Source organism: Drosophila elegans, unplaced genomic scaffold, assembly GCF_018152505.1.
Source record: "Drosophila elegans isolate 14027-0461.03 unplaced genomic scaffold, ASM1815250v1 contig_476, whole genome shotgun sequence".
NCBI classification, from domain to species: domain Eukaryota; kingdom Metazoa; phylum Arthropoda; class Insecta; order Diptera; family Drosophilidae; genus Drosophila; species Drosophila elegans.
The window spans coordinates 652079-673490 of record NW_024545863.1 but is presented as its reverse complement, the minus strand read 5'-3'; the positions used below and the strand labels follow the sequence as shown (position 1 = coordinate 673490).

Sequence of the window (21412 nt, the reverse complement as noted above, 5' to 3'; positions counted from 1 at the left end):
GAATTAGTAAATCATTAAAAACTAAAATATAAATAAAAATATTTATAAAATATTTTTTAAATTTTCAATTGAGCTACTGATTACAGAAAATATGTTATTTTTTAGATAAAAATAAGAGCAAATTTGTTTAGAATCTGGATACAAAGTGATAATTTTTTAAGGACAACCGAAGCCAAATTTGAAAGCTGTGTTAGTTTTTAAGTCATTAACATGCCTAAATATAAACGGAAAATTTTTTATTATTTTCACATCTTTAATAAAGCTGTTGAGCTATGTACTTATGTATATACATACTTGTAAAGCAGTATGAAATAGTTTTCATCTAAAGCACATGTTATGGTATTCAATCTGTGTAAAAATATCTGAGTCACCTTAAATTTAGCCAGAGTTTATAGGAAATACTCAGCTCAATAGCCAGCACATTCCAGCACTAAACTTTTAAAGCAATCTGTTCTTCAGAAACTGGATAGGATGTATGTACACAGAAAGTACACAGCATTCCTTCGCATGATCTCCCTTCGCTTGGGTGCCTCGTCGCCTGGCTTTTGCTTCATTTTGTCCCTATCTCCGCCTCCTGAAAACATTCTCTCGTCATTTTTTGCGTACTTTATTTTAGTTTTTGTTTTGGATCTTCCACCCTGGCTCCTCCGCTCCGATGCATTTTGTTAGATTGCAGCCAATTGGCCATGGCCATGACAGTCGGGCAGTCGGGCGGACAGTGGCTGTTTGGCTAGGCTTAGAATTTATGCGCTTTGTTCTTTATTAGCCAAGTGCGGTCAGTGTGGGTCCTACTTATTTTCCTTATTGTTGTACTGACATCGTCGAAATCAAATTCCAAGGAGCATGTTTGTCACAGGATTGGAATTTACAAGTGAATGGGAGGATAAGTAAAAAGGCAAATGCCAGGCGAATAGCAGAGGAACAATTTCAAATGAGACATATTCAAAAACCGCAGAAAAAGGGCCGCAACCCACACACACAGCGGGTAGCAAGTACAAATAGCAGGCGATAACGCAAAACTCTCAGATACAAGGACTTCACATAGACACAACTGAACACACACATACGTCTAGGCAAATATACAGGGGACATGTATTTGCAGTGCCAACATCAAACGCTTTTGCTTTTGGTTCCCTTTCCGTCAAGCTTCAACCATCAACAACGTTGTTTTCCTTGCCGTTTGCCATCGTTGATGTCGTCGTCATGGCATAGTCAATATGTTTTCATTCAATTTGGAAAGCATTTTCATAAAATTTCCCACAAGAAAAACATATAAATATGTGTGTGTGTGTGTGTGTGTGTGTATGTGTGTGTTAGTGGCGTGCACACAGCACACCAGCTACCACCCACTGGGTATTTGGCAATAGGAAATTATGCGAAATGTGCTCGATTTGCGTAAACAAACCGGAAATGATGTGCCGCCCGCCGACTGACCATTTTCAAAATGAACGGAAGACCCCAAAAAAAAAAAGGGCACTCAACCCCAAACCGCAACTGTATTTATATTTATGCATTTATTTATTTGCCAAAAGGATCAGAGTCGCGTCTTCTTATCTGCCTGCCCCTTGCCATTTCTTTTGGTGTGCCCATTATGCTAATTGAACAGTAAAAAAAAGCGAACCCGGGGCCACTTTATAGGCTCGGCGCGTGCTCAGCGCCCCAAATGGTCTAGGAATCGTAAAAATTTACCAAAACGCGACCTCACTCGCTGGCAAAGAAAGTATGTAAATACACTCCAAGTTGGGCAAATATTTTTAATAAAGTTCATGATGGCTAAGCGACTTTTCGCTGCTGACCAAAACCAGTCCCTAAAACCCAAACCAGCCGCAATATAATTAGAGCATACCGCTGTCGGTCTCTGTAGTTGTTGCTATTATTGCAAATTGAATTAGTAACCAGGGCAGAAAGTGGACAGCCATTCAGCAGGCAGTAGAAATCCTTTACGTGCCGGGGCAAATCAAAGGCAAAGCAGCAGCAACAGCAGGCCAGGAGTCGAGCGAAACCGCAAATGGAAATGCAAATTTCCCGCGGTTACCGCGACCACAAAAACCTTTGGGCCCGACCACCACCCGCCCCATTGCAGAAATTTAATTTCTTAAGCAATTTTCATAATCTGCAGCAAATTGTTTCTGAATGCTGTCAGCCAGCCGGGGTTCGCTCTTTGAATTTTATGCAGTTGGCGGCTGCATTCGCAGTCGCGGCGCAGTATCCTTGGCAAACTTTTTGCCCATTTCATATTAATTTCGCAGCAAGGCATCCTGACCTCGAGCCGCCCTTGAGTTACAGCGACCGTCGGCTGCCTTCGGTCTTCTGGCCGCCTGCTGCATAATTAAAATGGCAGTTCAATCCTAAGCACAGCTAGCATACAGCAGAAAAGTGGCAAAAAGCAGCTGTCCGCCTTCAAGCCGCGTTCACACCAGTCGCAGTCCGAGTTTCCAGTTTCGAGTTCCGAGTTCACAAAAGCTCAATTTATCCGTTTAACAGCGGGGGATTAGAGTGAAAACCTTTTAACCCGGTTAACACAGTCTCTGGTTGGGCTTAAATTCATGAATTTGTAATGTGTTTCTTTCAATCAACAAAATACCCTTTCAATTTTACGGATTTATCAAATAAATAATTACTGTGCGTTAGCAAAAGAGCAACAAAAATAGCATAAACAAATATTTATTCATTCTAATGAGCTAGAATTAATTCCATGTTGATAGCTTTATTACTTCAAATAAGTTTACTTTAATGCAATTATAAATGAATGAATTTTGAAAGCTAGACTCTTTACTTATTCTGAGTGTTCTTGTGGGAATAGTTGCTTTATTTTGAGAGAAATGTGTTAAGTTAATTACATTCTTTTTATTTTCTAAATTGTGCTTCCATCAACCAGTAAATAAACTTTTCATTTTATGAATTGTGAGACTATATATGTTTTAATTCATTAGTTAATTAAAATGCTTAATGTGCCTTTGAAAATGTTTGTGTTTTTCAATCAAGTTAACAAATTCGTGTAGAAATATATATGTTAAGCAGATTAAAAAACGCAGATAGACAGATAGTCTTAACTAATTTAAAGTAGGTGCTAATTTACAAGTGCTATGTCCTTGTTTGTGAACTGAATAATACCATATTTATGAGTTAAACTAGAATAGAAGTTAACATTTTCTCTAAATGAAATGTCTTAATTACAAGGCAGTTAAACGCTGCTAATGCGCGGAATTATAATTTATTAGATGTCATAGTCTTCTCTTAATGAAAATTCTTAAACTGCAACGCATAAACGCGGTTAAGTGTTTCTCCGAGTTTCCTAATTTCCACTAAAAACTCCTCTCGGCTGCTCTGCCAGCAATTGTCTCCTGCGCCCAGGGCTAACTTGGCAGCTTTTTGCTACTTGTGGCCACTTAACAGGCTCCCCCGCTGCCACGCCAACACGCCACCCCTCGAAAAGTGGCATACGAAAGTGCAGCTAATTGCTTTGCCCATTTCCGCGCCCGAAATTCGCACGCCCAAAACCAATTAAGACGCCATGGGACATGGGATGAGGAAATCGGGCGAGATGAGGGGAAAATCCAATGGTGCGAGCGCGTGATAAATCAAATTTGGTTGCCTTAACAATATTTGCACATGCGACAGTGTGCGCAACACAGCGCAGCCCAACACAAATCAAATCAAATTAAAACATAAAGTCAGGCAGATTCATGTTGGATGTTGGCTGTTGGTTGTTGGCTGTTCGGTTTTGAGTGGATGTTTGGTGTAGGACCTCTTTTATTATTCCATTCGCATGCAGCTGCCATGTTGAGGCAAGCGACGCGTTTATGACGCTGACAGAATTATGAGGCCTACATGCGTTGATTCCAGATTTCGGAATTCAGTTTCCCGATGCCGTGCGGCCACGAGGGTCCTTTAAATATTTTTACGCATATCAACTAAACTGTGTGTAAGGCCGGGCTGGGAAGCAAATGGATTTTCCAGCAGCAACAAAATCACAAAATCGCAAAACGTGCTTCACATATCCCGGGCAGATCAGTTTGGGCTCATCATAAATACATCAGGAAGGGAGTTTTTCTGGGATGATACTATGGTTGGTATGGGCTGAACTGGGGACACTTGAGACTGGAGCTGATGCTGTGTCACCACCACCTGTCTGTGGCAGCATGTCACGCGACCCGTTGAGCGCGCAAAAGCTGACATTTTTATTAAAAAATATTACCAGGTCATCGGGCTTGAAAGCATTGAAAAATGCTGGAATTGTCCACGCTAATTTTCGGTTTTGTTTGATTTGATTTGCCATCTTGTAATTTATAAAGTTCCCAAACAAAAAATTGTCACAGAAACTCATGTTACATGAGTTTTAAGCTATTGGTTATGAAAAATCTGTCAAAAAAGATAGTAATTAATTAATACCGCAAAAGTATCAAAATAAAACTTATGTGGCTTTAAAATAAGGCCTTGGACTACAGTTTTAGACCCTTTTTTTTTAATTTAATTTTTATTTACAATCTGTCTAATGACAAAAAGTAAATTTTAAGAAGTATTATATTGTATGATAATAAAACTTATACTTTAGTACTGTCTGTAGTTTATTTTCAATACACACAAACTTACTTTTTTATTTTTGGGTGTACTCATTTTAATCGATCTTTGTACAAAAGACGATGGATAAGTGCTCCTTTGTGCGCATTTTGCACCTGCCTTTTGTTTGTCCCTATCAATGGACAATCACCGCCCCCGTTTTTTGTACCACAACATACAGCTGACAATCGTGTCTTCGGCAGCACCATCCACCTCCGACTGTCGTATGTCAACCAGCTACTCCAACTTCTTGGCCAGACAGCAACTGAGTTGAACAATAAAATTTTAATAAGCCTCGGCAGGATGGCCATCCTTACTTTCTGTTGTCTTCTCAGCAATGCTATTGCCCCTTTGTCATCTGTAGTATATACTTGTCTCCCTGCTATGTTCTGCCAATCGGTCGAAGTTTACGGAACGCTTTTGTTCGACATTGCTGCTGTCCCATATTGCGTATGAGCAATGCCTCAAATTCGAACCATGTTGTCGTTGGGCTGTTCCAAAAGTCAATTCTGTTTGACTTTTAATTAGCTTGAAACTTTTGAGCACTCTCTCTCAGGTTACGGTTGTGCTTAAAGTGCTTTAGGGCAGTCAAACCATAAACCTATCCCCAAAGTACAGTACCCACTCAGAGGTGGACTAAAAGGGATTATTAAATTGCTCGCACCTGCAATTAACTACAAAATAAAACCCCATTTAATTTATAGTACCAAAAGAAAAACGTACATAGCTCGGATTTGAATCTATTATTTGCATTCGAATAGCCCCCTCAAACCCATTTGCTGGCTACGCCCCTAATCCGTTCACGGCCTATGCACACCCATGTGACATATTTGGTTTGCCAGCTTGATGTATAAATAAAAAATCGAGCGTGACGAACAAATTCATGCAAAGTATATTTTCATGTTCCCGCCGCCTGCCGGCAAATAAAAAGGACCTGAACTCCGGTGTGTATCCTGAATCCTGAAACCTGAAACCTGGGGCCTAAGCCTAGACCCATAGAGCATACACTTTTTGCGGCAGTAAGGACACCTAGCCGTGTGTATGAGTGGGTTGTGCTCGATGCTCGGTGTGTTGTGTATAAGTACCACCGCACACACAGACAGCTGGAGAATAAATTGCTGCTGGTAGGGAGAAACCCTAAAATCAATTGCAAACACTTCACTATATTTAATGCTCTTCTCAGACTTTTTCTTTGATGCGGGATTATAAATTTAAGGTGCAATAATTTACCTTTAATCTGATTTATTGGCTGGATATTGAGTGGTAAATATTTGAGCAGCTTCTTGGGTTCCTTGAAGTATTTAAATTCGTATGATGATTTATTGGAGAATAAACCGTTCAATTAACGACATTATTTTTAAAATTTGTATCAATTGCAATAATATATTTTAAAATTGTCTAGCAAATATATTTTTAAAAATGCGAGGGGATTTTAATGTTTTATTACTCATTATTTTTTTAAAGACAGAATTTATTAAATTTTTTAACATGTTTATTAGCTGTTACATTACCAACGTAATTGAAGTGTCTGGCAGACAAAAGTATTTAAGTCGAAAATAAACCTTGAAAGGAATGGTGATGAATTCTCTGATTTTATAGCTCTTTTAAAAAATTTTCAAAGTGGAACATAAAAAAGTAAGGATCCATCCTGCAAAATAATTAAAAATACTTCCACTGGCTTATGATCTTTTTTAAAGTTAGAGTACGTATTTTTATTCACCCGGCTTTAATTGTGGGTACATAAAATGAGAAGTATTAAAAAGAAACAAAGGTTGTTTAATTCTCGAGAGCATTTTAAAATTCGGCCCCGACAAAGATGTTTGTTTGGTGTCTGATTGCCAAACAATTCCATATGCTGTCCTATTTGTTTTGCCGATTTCTGATTTTTTTTTTTTTCATCTTCCTGCGTTTATTTTGCACTCTCAACTTTGATGCCCATCCCCCCATTTTCCAGCCACATATACGCGCCCAGCTGACGCAGCGCAAATCAATCAAATCAAAGTGGAATTGTTTGATTCATTGTCGGCGTTAGCTCGTTGGGATGTATGGTTTTCCGGTTTTGCGGTGGCGGCGGCAAGAAAATCAGAAGAAAATGCAATACAATGAAGAACAAATACGGGCGCAGACAAAGAACAAACACACGCACTTCCACACAGACACACACACATCCACATACACTTAATACAAAGTGGCATAAACTAACTAAATAACAGTAACAATAACTTAAGTGTATTTGTGTATTAGTGAGGAGGGCATCGTTGGCTCTCTCTTGCTATCTGGGCTTTGTTTTTCCCATTTTCCCCCGCTTTTCCAGGCTGCTTCTTACCCGTTTTCCTGAGTCTTCGGGCGACTGTTGCAAAGTTTTTATTTATACACACGTTTCGTGTGCAGCAACGGCAATGGCTACGTTTCGTTTCGTTTCATTCGTTTGTTTGTTTATTTGTCATTTGCTTTGTTCCGTGCACTGGCAATCTATGCCACAGTGGCCATGCCCCTAAATTGACTGCGCAGCCAGCCGGTATTCGCACACTGAACGGAAAAAAACAATCAAAAAATGAGGATTTCATTCCAAATGTAAAAATACATTACAGAAAAATACATAATTATTTAGAAAACTCATTTGCATTTAAAAGGTCAACCTAAAACCTCTTAAAATAAACTTATATTGAAGGGCATATTGGATTTTTAAGATTTTATAATTTTATGTATTTTTCTCTCTGTAAGAGGAAATGGGCGGATGAAACAGAAAAAAAGAAATTCCGTACAATTGTTGAAGCTCACGTACCACATGCCCACTACACACACACACTCACTACTCACAGTGGCACCGGACCACATGTCGTATACGTAACCTGGCATATCTCTCACACTGTCGTCCCCCCGAACCGTACTGGTTTGCGTTTGCAATCAGCCGCAGTGAGTGGCCGCGCGGCCAGGCGACAAGTGCCCACATAGAGGGCAACACAAGCCATCGCTATGCACACCATACACACACAGCTGGAAACACGGGGAGTCACACACAAGTTTCGATACTTTTAATTATTGCGTACATGACCGTAACGATGTAGCCGGACTTTAGAGAAGATGGCCGCAGACTTAGCAGAAGCACAGGTAGCGATGCCTGGACTCGTTCAGTGCACGTATTAATCAGGGGACTCTGAAGTTTCCTTCTTGTTGTGTTTGACTTGTCCTAGTTTCCATCTGACTTTGTACCTTTTGGGCCAGCCGCAACAACTTTGCTTCATTAAAAATCAGTGAACGTTTCATATTTTGAAGAACGTGACACTACGTGTTCAAATTGCACAAAGGGCACAGAGAGGTCCTTGGGCGTGGCCAAGTAGGGATCATAATGGCAACCGCAGTCCAGTGACCAAACTGATTGACGCATAAACAGGCAATTAAGTGTAAAAGGCAGTTTCAATTGTTTGACAATCCCGCGCTAAATGAATTTCCTTGCACGCATTTCGAATCCAATTTACGAAAATTTAATTTCCAGCTCGCTTTCATGGCTGGCCAGATCCTTAGAGCGTGTGTGTGTGTGTGTCTGGGTGTGCGTGCTGGGGATACACACACCATACGTGAGTGTGGATGGGAGTGTGGGTGTGGGTAAGTTCCAGGCACGTTCGTAGATTTGTTTACTTTGTAGCCAGAGGAACGGAGCGAAACAGAGCGGAGCATAAATATATTTCTATAAATTCTTGCACGGCATTTCATTTACCATTTACAATTTGCCGCTGCTCGCTGTCCAAAAATGCCAGCGCAGTCAGTCAGCAAACGGGGCGCTCCTTCAAAGGATTCAGGTTCGGATTCGGAAACCAGAGCAGGAGCAGGAGCAGTGGAACAGCGGCACTGGCTTATTTATTTATTCATTCGCTCCCTCCCTCCTTTGTCTCATGTAGTCAGTGTGTGTAGCCAGTGTGTGTTTGCTTGCCATTTTCTGTATGAAAGGATTTTGCAGAATTTAACTAACAAACAAACACACACTGGAGACGCTGGGAATCGGCACGCACCCGGCCAGAATTCTGCGTGGCTGCTCATAAAGTTGACCCGAATTCATGCTAAACTTGTCCTGCCCCGGCCGCTGTGTGCAAATAAATAAAGCAACAAGATGTGGGATCTTTCAATGCCAAGTAGGCGACTTGCGAATGCTCTTATCGCTTTGACTAAACAGATTTTCAATTGTATTACTTAGTATCCTTGCACTCAACAAAAAAACTATTTTGTCTCCATATAACCAACAATAAATAATCCAAATTAAAGTATGTTACAATATGAACTATCTTACAAGAAAATAAATAATATGTGTATATTAAACAAAGCTTAACATAGTGTTGTATATAAAACTTTGTTGCTACATATTATAATACTACAAAGTTTTTACAATGGTGTTCAATTAAATTTATCAAATATAACTTCCTTATAAGTAAATGAATAAATATATTATAATATTTAAATAAAAAATGAACATAGTTTTATATTTATATTCTTTTAATATATGTAGTAACACAAACCTTTTACAGATAATATACAATTTCACTTAAATTATTATAAAAGCACTTAAATAACAAATGGTTTTCCTGATTTATATTCATAGGTACAGTAAATGTTCACATTCATTGGTATTTGTATAAGATTTCTTGTCCAAATTCTTTCCCCTTTGTGCATATATCAATCAGAGACTTCTGGTTCAACCCCGATGACAAAATGCCTATGCCCTGGCAAAAACCCCTACAAATCGCTTCGTTTTGTGCGAGGGTGCCAAAAGGACTTAGGCCAAGGCATTAGAAACAACAACAAATGATGGTTAGGCGTTGAATGTATTTCTTTTTTTTTTGGAATACGATTTGGGGAGCATTCAATACGTTTTATCTGTGCAAGCAACACTCGTGCTCAAGAAATTGCAAAACCAAAATAAATAAGATTCGATTTATGTCGTGAGCCCCGAAACCGAAAAAAGGGGCAGAAAAGCAGACCCTTCAACATCTTCCGTGTTTATTTATAGACGCTCAAATAGTGCGCCGGAAGATTCCGAAAAGTAAACCCGGGGACTTTTATCACTCACACAAAAGTTTAAATTCCATTCCCGCATTTTCAGGCCGCAAAATTTGTATTTGCGCTGCGGATTTGTGTTTTGTGTTCGCCGTGTGGCAGCAAATTTTTAATGAATTTACAGGGACAGAAGGCAACTGAACCGAACCATGCCAAACCGAACAAAACTGAACCAAAACGAACCGAGTGAAAGGGCCGCAAAGGACAGCATTCCATTACGGGGACTCATTTGATATTCAAAACACATTCGGCAAATATTGATACCCCCGTAAATTGTTTAAAATGCGCAATATCCAACGTCAATAGAAGACAAATTGTGAACTAAAAGCGTAAAACGCAAATCACGCAGCTTTTAAAAGTTTGTCCCCGGCGCCATGCGGCGTATACTTGATTATTGGCAATCAACCATAGTTTGGCAACTCCCCACCGCCTTCACAGCCGCCCACCAATTGTAGGTATAATTAAAGCCTGGATCCTACTTTACAGCTAATTATAATTGATGCCACAGCCAATACCGGATTTTTTAGTTAAAACTTTTCGAAAAGGGACCGCATAACACACACTCACGAAATGCCAAAAGAAATGATTAATTATGGTCTAAAAGTTGCACGTTAAAGGGATGAATTTTGCTTTTGACTTTTGCGCTTTTAATAGCTTCAGTCAGGCACTAATGGCGTTTCTAAAAACGGCTGCGAGCGGATCGGATATCGTTTTTTAACGCAGCACCAGCAGCAGCACACATACTATGCATATATATAATCGTAGTTTGGAAAATCCCTTCAAGCCATTCGACATGGCAGGGAAAAGTTTTTCGATTATCTAAGATACTCTACTCGTTCAGCATGATGCTGTAGTACAAAACACACGCAATGAACGAGGAATTTTCGTTAGAACAGCATTGTTTTGCCTGGGGATAATTTAGTCATTTTTGTTAATGTTTGCTAGTCGCAAAACATTGAGTTTTAATTGAAAATCTTTGACTGTAAATGGGAAATACCAAATGCCGAAACTGAAAGCCGACTACCACTGGCAACATTCTTCGCAACATACGGGGCAGGGGAAACTTTGATTGATTTATCTGTCGATATGCAGGAGGCAGCAGAAAGCCAACAATGCTTCGAATGCAGAAAACATGCCGAAAGTCGGAGCCTGCGAATGGCACACAAGAAGGCCTGTCCGAATCCAAAAATTGCAATTGTTAACTCAACTCAATTTACATAAATTCTCTTTCTGTGCAGCTGGCTGTTCCTTGTTGTCCTGCCCCCTGAACTTTTGGGCAAAGTCTGCTCCCCGTCAATGTCACTTACTGGCTTTAACCCATTTTCGATGACCAGGCCTGTTTTTGCAACATATATACAGCTGCGTTCATAAAAAATGTAGTGGAACAATGTAAAGTGCTCAAAGACATACCTTTAAGTCAAAATGTTACTTTTGTTTTAATTTAGAAATAGGGTTTAAAAACTTTGGATATTGTTTTTGTGGTTTAAGGAAAAACTTTTTACTTTTCAGAGCCCTGTAGTAAAATTTATTTAACAAATTTAAGAGAATAAACAAAAAATATAGTTCCCCTATACTTTGTATTGGAATAAATATGTAAAAATAAAAAAAAAATATTTTTTAAAGAGGAATTTTAGCTTATAGCTTTTATGAAATTAAAAATAATTGAAAAGTAGCTTCAAAATTAGTTTTGATTGCCATATCCGTAAGCATAGAAACTACTATTTCATGACCGCAGCTGTATATTCAACTTCTTTTACTGACCAAGGTATTTACAAATGTAGATGTATGTGTGGAAAGCCTTTGAGAAGCCCGTCGTTATGATGACCACAGTTCACTTAAAAGTCGTATGCTTCGATGGCGTAGAGACTATGCACTTGCACATGCACCAGCAGGAGTACAAAACCATAAACTTGCCACATTTGCATAAAATGCCCTGATGCCTCAAAAAGCATCTGGAGAACATGGCTACATGGCATAGCACATGGCTCAGCAGCCTGTCCGTAAAAGTCTCTTGGCACAAATCGTATTTCACCAATAAATTGAGGAAATGTTTAGCTTCGTGCCACCCGTTGTTGCCCTCCCTTTTTTTTGCCAGGATATCTATCTCTGGGTGTACTATATGTTCCTGTTATGGTCCCATGTTGGCCGTAGCTCAACGCAATGGCTTGATTTTTGATTTTGCCTCAAAAATCGCTTGTTATTTTTAGGCAGCACGAACCATGCCCCACACATGCCTGTTGACTGCCTCAGAAAGCATATTTTCAACCATATCTCTGCATATTTGCCATTCAATATACACCAGAAATTGGAACAAAATGTTGAGTAATCACTTTCGTACATGATTCATTGGTATATGGTATGGGCCATCGTCTTAATGGAATCTGTTAATCCCACAATCTGATGTCTCAACCAAATTCCCATTTAATGCGTTTCTAATTAATTTTAAATAGGACTATGGTCTCTGTATGTTTAAGAAAATCTAGATAAAACTTGGCCCAAATAGTTTAAGTGACTCGAAAGGGAAATGCGTGTCTGGTGCTCGATTAATTCATTATGCCGGGCATTCTGGTATCCTGTTTGCGAGAGTTTTGCCGCGCCAACAAGGACAACTGTCAATGTCCTAGTTAAGGGCTTAGATGTGGCATTAGGCGTCGATTTAACACGACCCCTGCCCTTTCATCCGCCGCGTCGTTCAGCCTGGCTACTCGAAGTTGGGGCGCCTAAAAGCGCTTCAGGCCAGGCCCAGAACTCACAGGACTCGGGAACTTATGAATGCGCGTGCACACACACCAACAGCCACACACATAGACTCAACCGAAGGATTCAGGGATGTGAGAGCCACTGTCACAGCGCTGATAAAATGTGAAGCGGATTAGGAGCTCCTTTCAGCCGTCGCACCGTGGCGCAATCAGTAAATGGCACTTGATTCACTGCGCAAGTGGAATTTTTGATAACTTTGCCAAGAGAGGAAAAGTTGGTCAAAAGTTGGCTGTCGCTTTAATGCGTATAAATGCTTATCTGGCAACGAGTATATGACTAGATGACGATGGCCTTACTGCGAGTCTCAAAGCCAACTTAAATCCACTAAAGGCATTGGCTTTCTTTGCTACCAGCTTTCAGCTTTTCTATTCTTTTCTTTTTGTTTTCCAAAGTTGGCAAAGTTTTGTGCTTGAACATTTGCGCCTCGAAGCGCCGCACACACATACCACACTCAGATCTACACACAATTCGGGGACGACACACAAATGTCGCCGAAAAGCAAGTCTCAAATGCACACCATCAATCTTGGGGGCATCGGTCCGCTGCACAATTGAATTATTACATGGGGTTGAGCAGACGTTTGGCCATTTGGTACTCGATTTGGTCACTTAACCAGCCAACAAGGAGCAGACAGCAGACAACAGACAGCAGCAGCAGTTCGCATCATCGGCAACAACAAGGACATCATGGTGAGTGGCTGCGACCACGGCAACAAGGACATCGACACTCATTTGCACCCATGTTTGTTTGCCTTTGCTCACTGTAAAATGATCGATTTCATTGCTCTTTTGTCTTTTCTCACTATTTTGTATTCCTAAAGAAAACGTTTTAATTGATTTTTAACAATACCATAAAATTTTTTTAACATTCTATATACTGCACTTTAAACCAAATTTAACGGAAAAAAAAACAGCTAAGCAAACAGATAATTTTTATTTTGTTAATATTATGCCACTGCATTATACAAAATTTCAATTTAAAAATTATCATAGCTAGGGACTACAGAAAATTATTATTTTGTGTATATTATGCCTCATATTATGCTTTAGGCGAGCCGTTGAAAAAAATTTATTAATGAGTTAATAATTTTACAATTTTTTTTTTCAATAATGTATTTTATTTTTTTAACTACTTATTTACATAATCTAAGCTCTTAAGTAAAATTTTAAAATGTTCGGTTCAATAGTCATATAATTTTTAAAAATCAACGCAATATTTAAGTTTCAAATAGAATAATCTATTCACTTTAATTGTTTTATAAGAAGTTAAGATATTTAATATGTTTTTTAGCTCACTATTATAAGTCCTTTACTAGTCTAGTCATAAATGAAATAATCTTGTTTTTTTTTTGGCACATGAAATGTTTGATTTTTTAAACCTATTATTTTTGTTGTTAAATTTAAGAGCATACTTGTAACAATTATGTAAGTTATAAATGAAATAATCTATTGATATTAATTTATTTATCAGAAGTTAAAAAGTTTTTAAACTCACTATTTAAGTTTTTCAATAGTCATAAATGAATGAATCTAGTTTTTTTGGCAGATTATGAAATGTTCGATTTATTAAAACTATAAGTTTTGAGAAAAATTAAGAGCATACTTGTACCAACTCAATATCTAAGCTCTATGTTTTCAGTAATAATATTCTCTACACCATTTGGGATTTCCCACGTTTTCGGTTCACCTTTTATGTAACCTACTATAGATGCCCATATCCCTTTGCCTTTGGCTTACTGACCCATTCGCATCCTAGTTGACCTTCAGTCTGGGCTTTTATTTGATGACGACTTGTTGTTGGCCGCCCCTGTCGTTGCCAATTTTGTTCTTGTTTCTGGCCAATGCTCTCGTTCCCCTTCAGCTGTGTATTCAACTGCGAACAGCAAATTAAAACAATTTTAACAGCTACTTTCGATGTCGTTTGTCGTCGTCTACGTTTGCTCCATAAATAAAACATGTCCACTTGTTATTGCTGCCCTCGACAGACGTTCTTTCCTTGCCAATCCATGTGTTTTCAAGGGGGCACAAAACTGCCTGCAGCTTGTGATTGTTATTGGGATTGGGATTCGGTTTGGTATTGGCATGGCCTTTGTTATTGAACTATTTACATTTGTTGCTGTTGCAGGGCGGCGGCTGCTAATTTACGACTCTCTCCCGGGCATCAATGAGCCTTAAAGCAGCCGGCAAATTGTTGTTCATAAATAAATATGCCGAACATAAATCCCTATGCTATAAATAAGCGTGAGCAGGCGTCAAGCAATTTATAGGCATTGATTTTCCGGCTCCTCGCTTCGGCGACTCCCAGCAAAATGCCCGGAAAAGTGACAAAAGTCTTGGGTGCAAAACCCCAAAAAGTAAAAGCGAAAGTGAAACTTTTGCCTTCTGGTCGGGGGTCAGCCGCAGCACGTTGTTATTCGTTTTGGCCCCACGTTGTCCAACTGACACTTATTAGATAAGTTTTTTGAAGCCTCGCCGTACATCATTTCACCATTTGCCTGGCCAAAAAGCCGACTTCAATTTTAATTGCAAGCTTATCTGGACCAAAAATACGGCGCCCCTCGAAATTCCCAGCTAAGCCGGTCCAATAAGACTTTTTATTGTCGAAGTCGGGGCATTTAAATTGATCAAAAATGTTTCCAGGAAAACCAGAACAGAGCAGAGCAAAAGCTGCAGTCCTGACGATTTTATTCAATCTATAAGTAATTTCTTGGCCATTTTTATCACACAGCCAGGAGGAAGTCGACGTTGCTGGGGCGATGAGCTGAGACCACCCACGTGATTTGAATATTTTTCCAATAAACTTCAACAGCTTTTCAACAGTTCAAGATGAGACGGGATGGGATGGGGGTACTGCCTCCCATGCTGCTTTCATTTACATATTGGATTTAAATGCCCAGACTTCCTGCTCCTCCATGTTTCGCATGTCCAGCTGAGTGTTTTTCCGGCTCTGCTTTGGCTTTTGTGCGCCACAAAAAACGGAGAAGAGCCTAAGCTTAATCGAATTTGCCGCAAATTGGTAATAAATTTTAATTTTGAAAGCGATTCCCCAGCGCTGATTGAAGTTAATCAAAGCGCGGCCGCAATTTAAGGCGCACAGAGAAGAGGACTTCATTTGGCCGCAAGGCATTGCAGTTAAAGCACAACTCCATTGTCCCTGTTTTGCCCATTTTCTAAGGGCAATGCACTTCACCGGGTGCGCAGCACCGAAATCCCATTCAATTTGCAGGTGAAAGCGCAGGCGGCCAAAGCAAAAACTTAGCAGCAAACAAGTTGCAAAGAGCAGGAGGCAAAAACAAGGCTTATTTACTTTGGTCAGGAAGGGTTTTTCCTCCCCTCGCCTCGCAAGCAAAATCTGCAGCAGTAACAGTGGCAGCAGTAGCAGTTGTAGTAGCTCCGGCTGTGAATCAGAAGCAGAAGCAGCAGCTTTTGAAACTACTTCATCAATTTGATTCAGCACAACGGCGCCGCTTTTTTTCCACTACACTCCTCTGCTTTCCTTTATTTTGTTGTTTCCAGCTTTTTTTTTTATTTTTTGGAGCCCATAATCAACTTAAAAGGCATTGGCAACAAGAAAAAACAACAACAGCAACTGGAATAAGTACACGGGAAACCAAATTTGGATCATTTTGGAAAACGATTTGTAGGGTATTTATTACCGAAAACTACTTAGAAATCTAACAATACTCAAAAGTCTTTTGATCAGAGGAATCTCTTTTAAAATATCTCAAACTGAAAATCTTTTGAACTCGGAGTACGGTTTTAAAAGCCAAATCAAATAATAATAATAATTTAATATTAAAAACTACTCTGAAGTCTTTTGATCAGAGAAATCTCTTTTAAAAAAACTCAAACTAAAAATCTATTAAATATATTTGGTATTTTTAAAATACTGTTTTCCCTAGTTTTCATAATTTACTTTAAAATTTTTTAAGATCTTTTTAGTTTTTAGTTGTAGGTTAAAGTAAACACATTTTCCCTTTAAAAAACATTAGGAGCACTTTTTTTGCAGTGCAAGCTTAGACCATAGCGAAATGATGTTGTAGTTGTAGTAATAGCTGTTGCTGGTTGCCGGTTGTTGGTTATTGGTTGTTGTTTGCTTTCTGTTGGTTGTTGGTTGCTAGACCGCCAGGGGCATTGGCTTGGCATCGCCATCGCCATTACGATGCCAACGATTACGCCCACTTTTGGGCCAGGACGCCCGATGTTTTCGGCCAGGACTTGTCGCCTGTCTGTCGCTGTCCTTTGAGCCTTTACCATTTGCCACGGAAACGAATTTGACGAGGCATGCAGCACTTGCAGGACCAGCGTTTTGACACTAATTTCATTTGGTTCAGACAGTTTTTGTGGCCAGCCAGCAGCATCGACATCGAAACAAAAGCTACTCCAGCACAGCAACAGTTAAAGGTTGTGAAGCCAAAGGGCTTCAGAGGCAATAGTAGCCCGAAATAAGTTGTAATTCCACTGCATTACGTTTAAGTTCAATTTGCGAGCGAGAGCTGCTGTTCACAAAAGCACGACTGGCTCTGGCTGTTGAAAAGTTTGCAAAGTATTTATTTATTTTTCACGCAGCCATTGCGTTTGCCTTGCGAGTTAACTGAAAGCTGTAAATGCTTTCTAGAGCTCGGCGGTTAAGACAAGCGGGCAAACAGACGCTGATGGTTTAGTTGGTTGCCTCTTGTTTCCTTTCATTTAGCCAAGTTCTCAAGTGCCCGCCTGCAGTTTACTCTTATTGCACCCAACCCAAAGGACTTGGTAATCAGCAAAACGGAACCGAAATAACGAAGTAAATTCAAGGATTGCAAATGAAAAATGTGATATCTGAGAATATATAACTGCCTCTACTTTGTGTGCTTGTATTTTTAAAGCTAGAAATTCAATGATCAAACCTTGCATATTTTGGCTTCACCAAATTGCGTTTTATCTCATTTTTTACTTCTCTATTTTTATCAAATAACCTACATATTTCTGCCTGCAGCACACTGCATGTAGAATAAATTATTCTTGTTTTTATCTCATTTTCTTTCCGATTTTTACGCTAAAATTCTTTCAATGTGTTCGCTTTGATTTGATTTGGTATTTGCTTTAAATTTTTTTTTTCGAAATGTGCTTTGCTAACAAACATTTTATTAAAAATGTTGGTGTTTATATTTTTAGCTGTTTATTAAAAAGATATAAAATTGGCAATCACCTTTGAAATCTTCGTGGTTTTAATAATGGTCTGTGTATCCATAAATTGTTTTTTTTTTAATTGGGGTTGGTAAACAAACATGTTATTAAAAACATGTTTTAATTTTAATTGATCTATGTTCTGGTTTAATTCCAGTAATTAAGAACTTATGGCCTAAGTATTGAAGAGACTTAAAATTGTCAAAAATCCTGGAAATCTGTATTTGTGATTTTAATAATGTTTCCATGCACCCATAAATATAAGTTTTCCGTATAATTTATTTAACTCCATTTGCCAACTGTCTTCAATTTCTTTCTACCTGCCAGTGCCATCCTCTTGAGCTGAAATAACCTGTTCAACTTTGACTTTGCTGCTCGAACACGATTACTTTATATATGGCACTGGTGCTCTCAATCTGACAATCGCATTGCCAATGCGTGTGCGGCACGCTTTAATGCGAAATTCTGATTGCGCTCGAATGGCTTCATTTATTTTCGCCACCAACGACCGGCAAAAACAAAAAAAAAAAAAAAACAGACGAAAAAAACAAATACAAAAAGAAGCGAAGCGAAGAAAAACTGCGCGAAAAGCGCAAAGGAAAAACAAACCCGACAGTTGTACATAATATTTCACTTATGCATGTGCGCCCCTCAGAGCCTGTGAAAAGCAAAGTGAAATGAATGAACGAACGAATGACTGAGTGGCATGCGTAGAGCGCTAGAAAATTTGTTATAGCAATTTGAACTGTCAACGGGAAACCGAAAAAGTAAATTAAGAAACATTTGAAATTTAATTCACTTGGCAGGCCCAGTCCTTCAGGGGACTATTGCCCCTATGGGGGAATATCTCAACTCGTATATATGTGTTCCCATATGCAATATGTGTGCGCACATTAGAGCTCGTGAGTGGCAGCATCATAGTAGAACAGCATAGCATACCTGTCTGTCAGGTGACACCTCCGCCACTTGAGCACAGTAACACACTAACAAAGCAGCACGGCAACACAGCAATGCCGGGAACAACTGACAGGGCCAGCACACTCGCTTAAGTCCGCCGACTCACACAAATGCACTCAGAAAAAATCAAGGAAAAAATCAAAATAAAACACTAGAGACACATAACTGCACATGTGATTTTATAGTTACTTTAGTATGTGAGCTTTGATCAGGCGTCTTTAATAACATATTTGCCAAAAAGGTTTCCATTTTGTTCAAATTCTTACAGAAGTGAATTTCATATTGTATTATTAAGCTATTAACCCTTAAAACAAAGATTTACTATATTAAATTCAATAACATTCCACTTTATATTTTCAAAACTATAAGTGGAAATGGAATCAATGAGATTTTTTTAGTGAGACTTCAAAATAAAAATGTTAATTAAATCGAAACATCCACGATTAAATGATAATATACTTTTGAAATTTATATTGTGCTACATTTTACTACTTTGCTTTACATCCAGTCCAAATTTATATTTTTATTCAATAAAATTCTAAGCGATTCTTTTTTTTAATAATTTTTTTACCTCGCTAACAAGTTAAGATACAGACTACGAGTTTGTATATGGAGCTTATTATATTTTGGAATAAAATTTGTAATTTGTGAAAACCGCGCTTTTTTTGCGGTGCACCAAGAATCGGAGACCTGCAAAATTAGGCGAGTGTCACGAATTTAAAATAACTTTTAATTCATTCTTGATGAACATATGCAAACGTTGTTGCTACAGGCCGAGGGCCACACGGCGTATGAGTGCGGCTGGGAAATGAGCCCCCAGTGCGAATGCGTGTGTGTGTGTGGTTGCCACGCCTCTCGAGTCCTGAGTGCCACATAACTCGAGCTCAGCATAAACAACCGCACTCGCATAAATGTTCGTTAAACTCAACCCGACTCAGGCAGAGGAATGCGGAGAGATGTGGGATCTTCCCTCACCCCTCCACCTGAGTCACATAATTATTTAGTTTCCAGTTGGACGGAAACTGGGCTCCTGCTGCTTGGGCAAACAGACGAGACCGGGGCATGGGAATCCCCTGTCTTCGATTGTCATAAATCAACATGGACCCGGCCGTACAGCCCAGATATATCGGATGAGGGGCATTGTCAAGCGATTGTTTGGCCGCTGGTTGGCATATGTTCGCTCCGCTGCCCAATGCCCAAGGCAGCACCTTTTGACAGGTGCAAGTTTTGACCGACGACCCACTTAACGGAAAAATTCAAATTTCAGTCTCTGTACGCCGAACTTTCCAGTTCACTTGCCTTGCCAGGGGAAATAAGCGAAAAGGCCCTAACCCCAATGCAAAATAAAAGTTTGCGTAAATTATGCGCCAACGTGCGCGGTCCCTAATAAAAATAGGTGAAAAAAATAGGAAAACAGTGCCCCAGCCAGCTAAGAAAAACAAAAAGCGAGAGATGGAAGTGCATTGAACTGGTACTTGTATAGTAGTACATGATGTGAAATTTAGAAATACCAACCTTATGGCGAACGCGTAGGAATACTTCAGCAGGGCAGCTCTTTCGGCACTTTTGCCCTTTCAAACTGTAGCTGGAGTTCTTGTGGTTTCTGCTTCCTTTTACTTTGCCGGCTTTATGCTTTCTAATCCACGCACGTATCGCTTTTAATATTTATTTTGCGCTTTTTCACACTTTGCACACAGACGAAGACAGGGGAATAAGACGAACGCACTCACTCACTGGGGACTTCAAAGGATAATCGGGCAGGAGGCTGTGTGATCCTGGTTCCCTGGTCCTGGGCTTCTGATTATCGATGCCCCCCAGATTGGTTTTGTTTTCTCGGTTTTTGTTATTCACGGCGGGCACGGCGACGAGCATACACAGTTCATCAATGCAAATTGCCACTGAACCACGGACCGCGTTATCGGCGGGTTATTTTTTTGCGGTCATTGAATCCTGCCCGGCTCCTGTGAGTTTATATAATTTGTATTTTCTGCAAGCGCGATTCCCCAGCGATTATCAGGTTAGTTAACTAAATAATAGAACATATGCGTTGCACTCCAGAACTGTGTCAATTGATATTTAATTATTGTTGTTGTTTACTTTTGGGCCAAACCAGTCAATGTTTTTTTTTTTTTTTGATTTTTGGTTCCCAGTGGGAGCGAAATAACACCGTTACACTAACCGACCCGCACGAAGGACCTTTTTCAACTGATTCGCACTCGAAGTCGCGGCGGAACGAGGCATCTCGCCGAGCCGAAGTCCTCTGTTTCGGTTTTAGTACCGTGGACCCGAGTTCGATTTTTGTGTCGTGTGTTGTGGAACGCAAGCGCTTCGTTTTTCGTGTAGCAAAACGAGTGGGAAAAGGATATATGTGGATGCTGTGTGCCAAGTCCAAAATGTTCCGCCTGATAAGAGGTTGCAACTTTTTTGACAACAATTTATTTTTTGCACGTTGCTGGCATTTAAATGTTTTTGCTTATTGTCTGCTTTCCACTCTCTCCGACTCTCTTCTTCTGTTTTTCTCGCTGCGAATTTGTGTGTGTGCGAGCACTTTTTTAATCACTTAAAAATGTGTGCGCCTTTTTTCGACACGTGCGTGTCAAAATGCTGGCAAAGGGTTAAACGTCAACCAAAAAAAGAAAAAAAAAAACAAAATAGAAAATGGGTAGCTGAGGCTAAAAGAAGACACGGCGGCTGGTAATTTGTTGCCAAGTTTATTACAGTGACAAACAGGCCAGGTCCGAGCTGCACGCGCTAAAGACGTCACGCAGCGATATGCAATGCCAAAGTTAATGGCTATAATCCCGAACGAGTTGGACAAGTCAGCCGGAGCAGCCGTTTCTTTTTACGAGTGCGTAATAAGAAAGCGTGAGACGTGTCGAACGGTACGTGATCCCTAATCCGGGTGGCCTCTTCTTCGAAGT

General features: G+C 39.7%; 1 protein-coding gene across 3 annotated transcripts in view; it reads right to left on the bottom strand.

The window, feature by feature from the left end:
• LOC108148658 overlaps window positions 1–20688 on the bottom strand; it is a 66300-nt gene extending 45612 nt beyond the window's left edge. For all 3 annotated transcript variants that reach the window (XM_017275788.2, XM_017275789.2, XM_017275791.2), the window contains exon 1: window positions 20007–20688. The gene's annotated coding sequence lies outside the window, so the exon portion shown is untranslated. The remainder of the gene's footprint in view (window positions 1–20006) is intronic.
• Window positions 20689–21412: the final 724 nt, after the last annotated feature.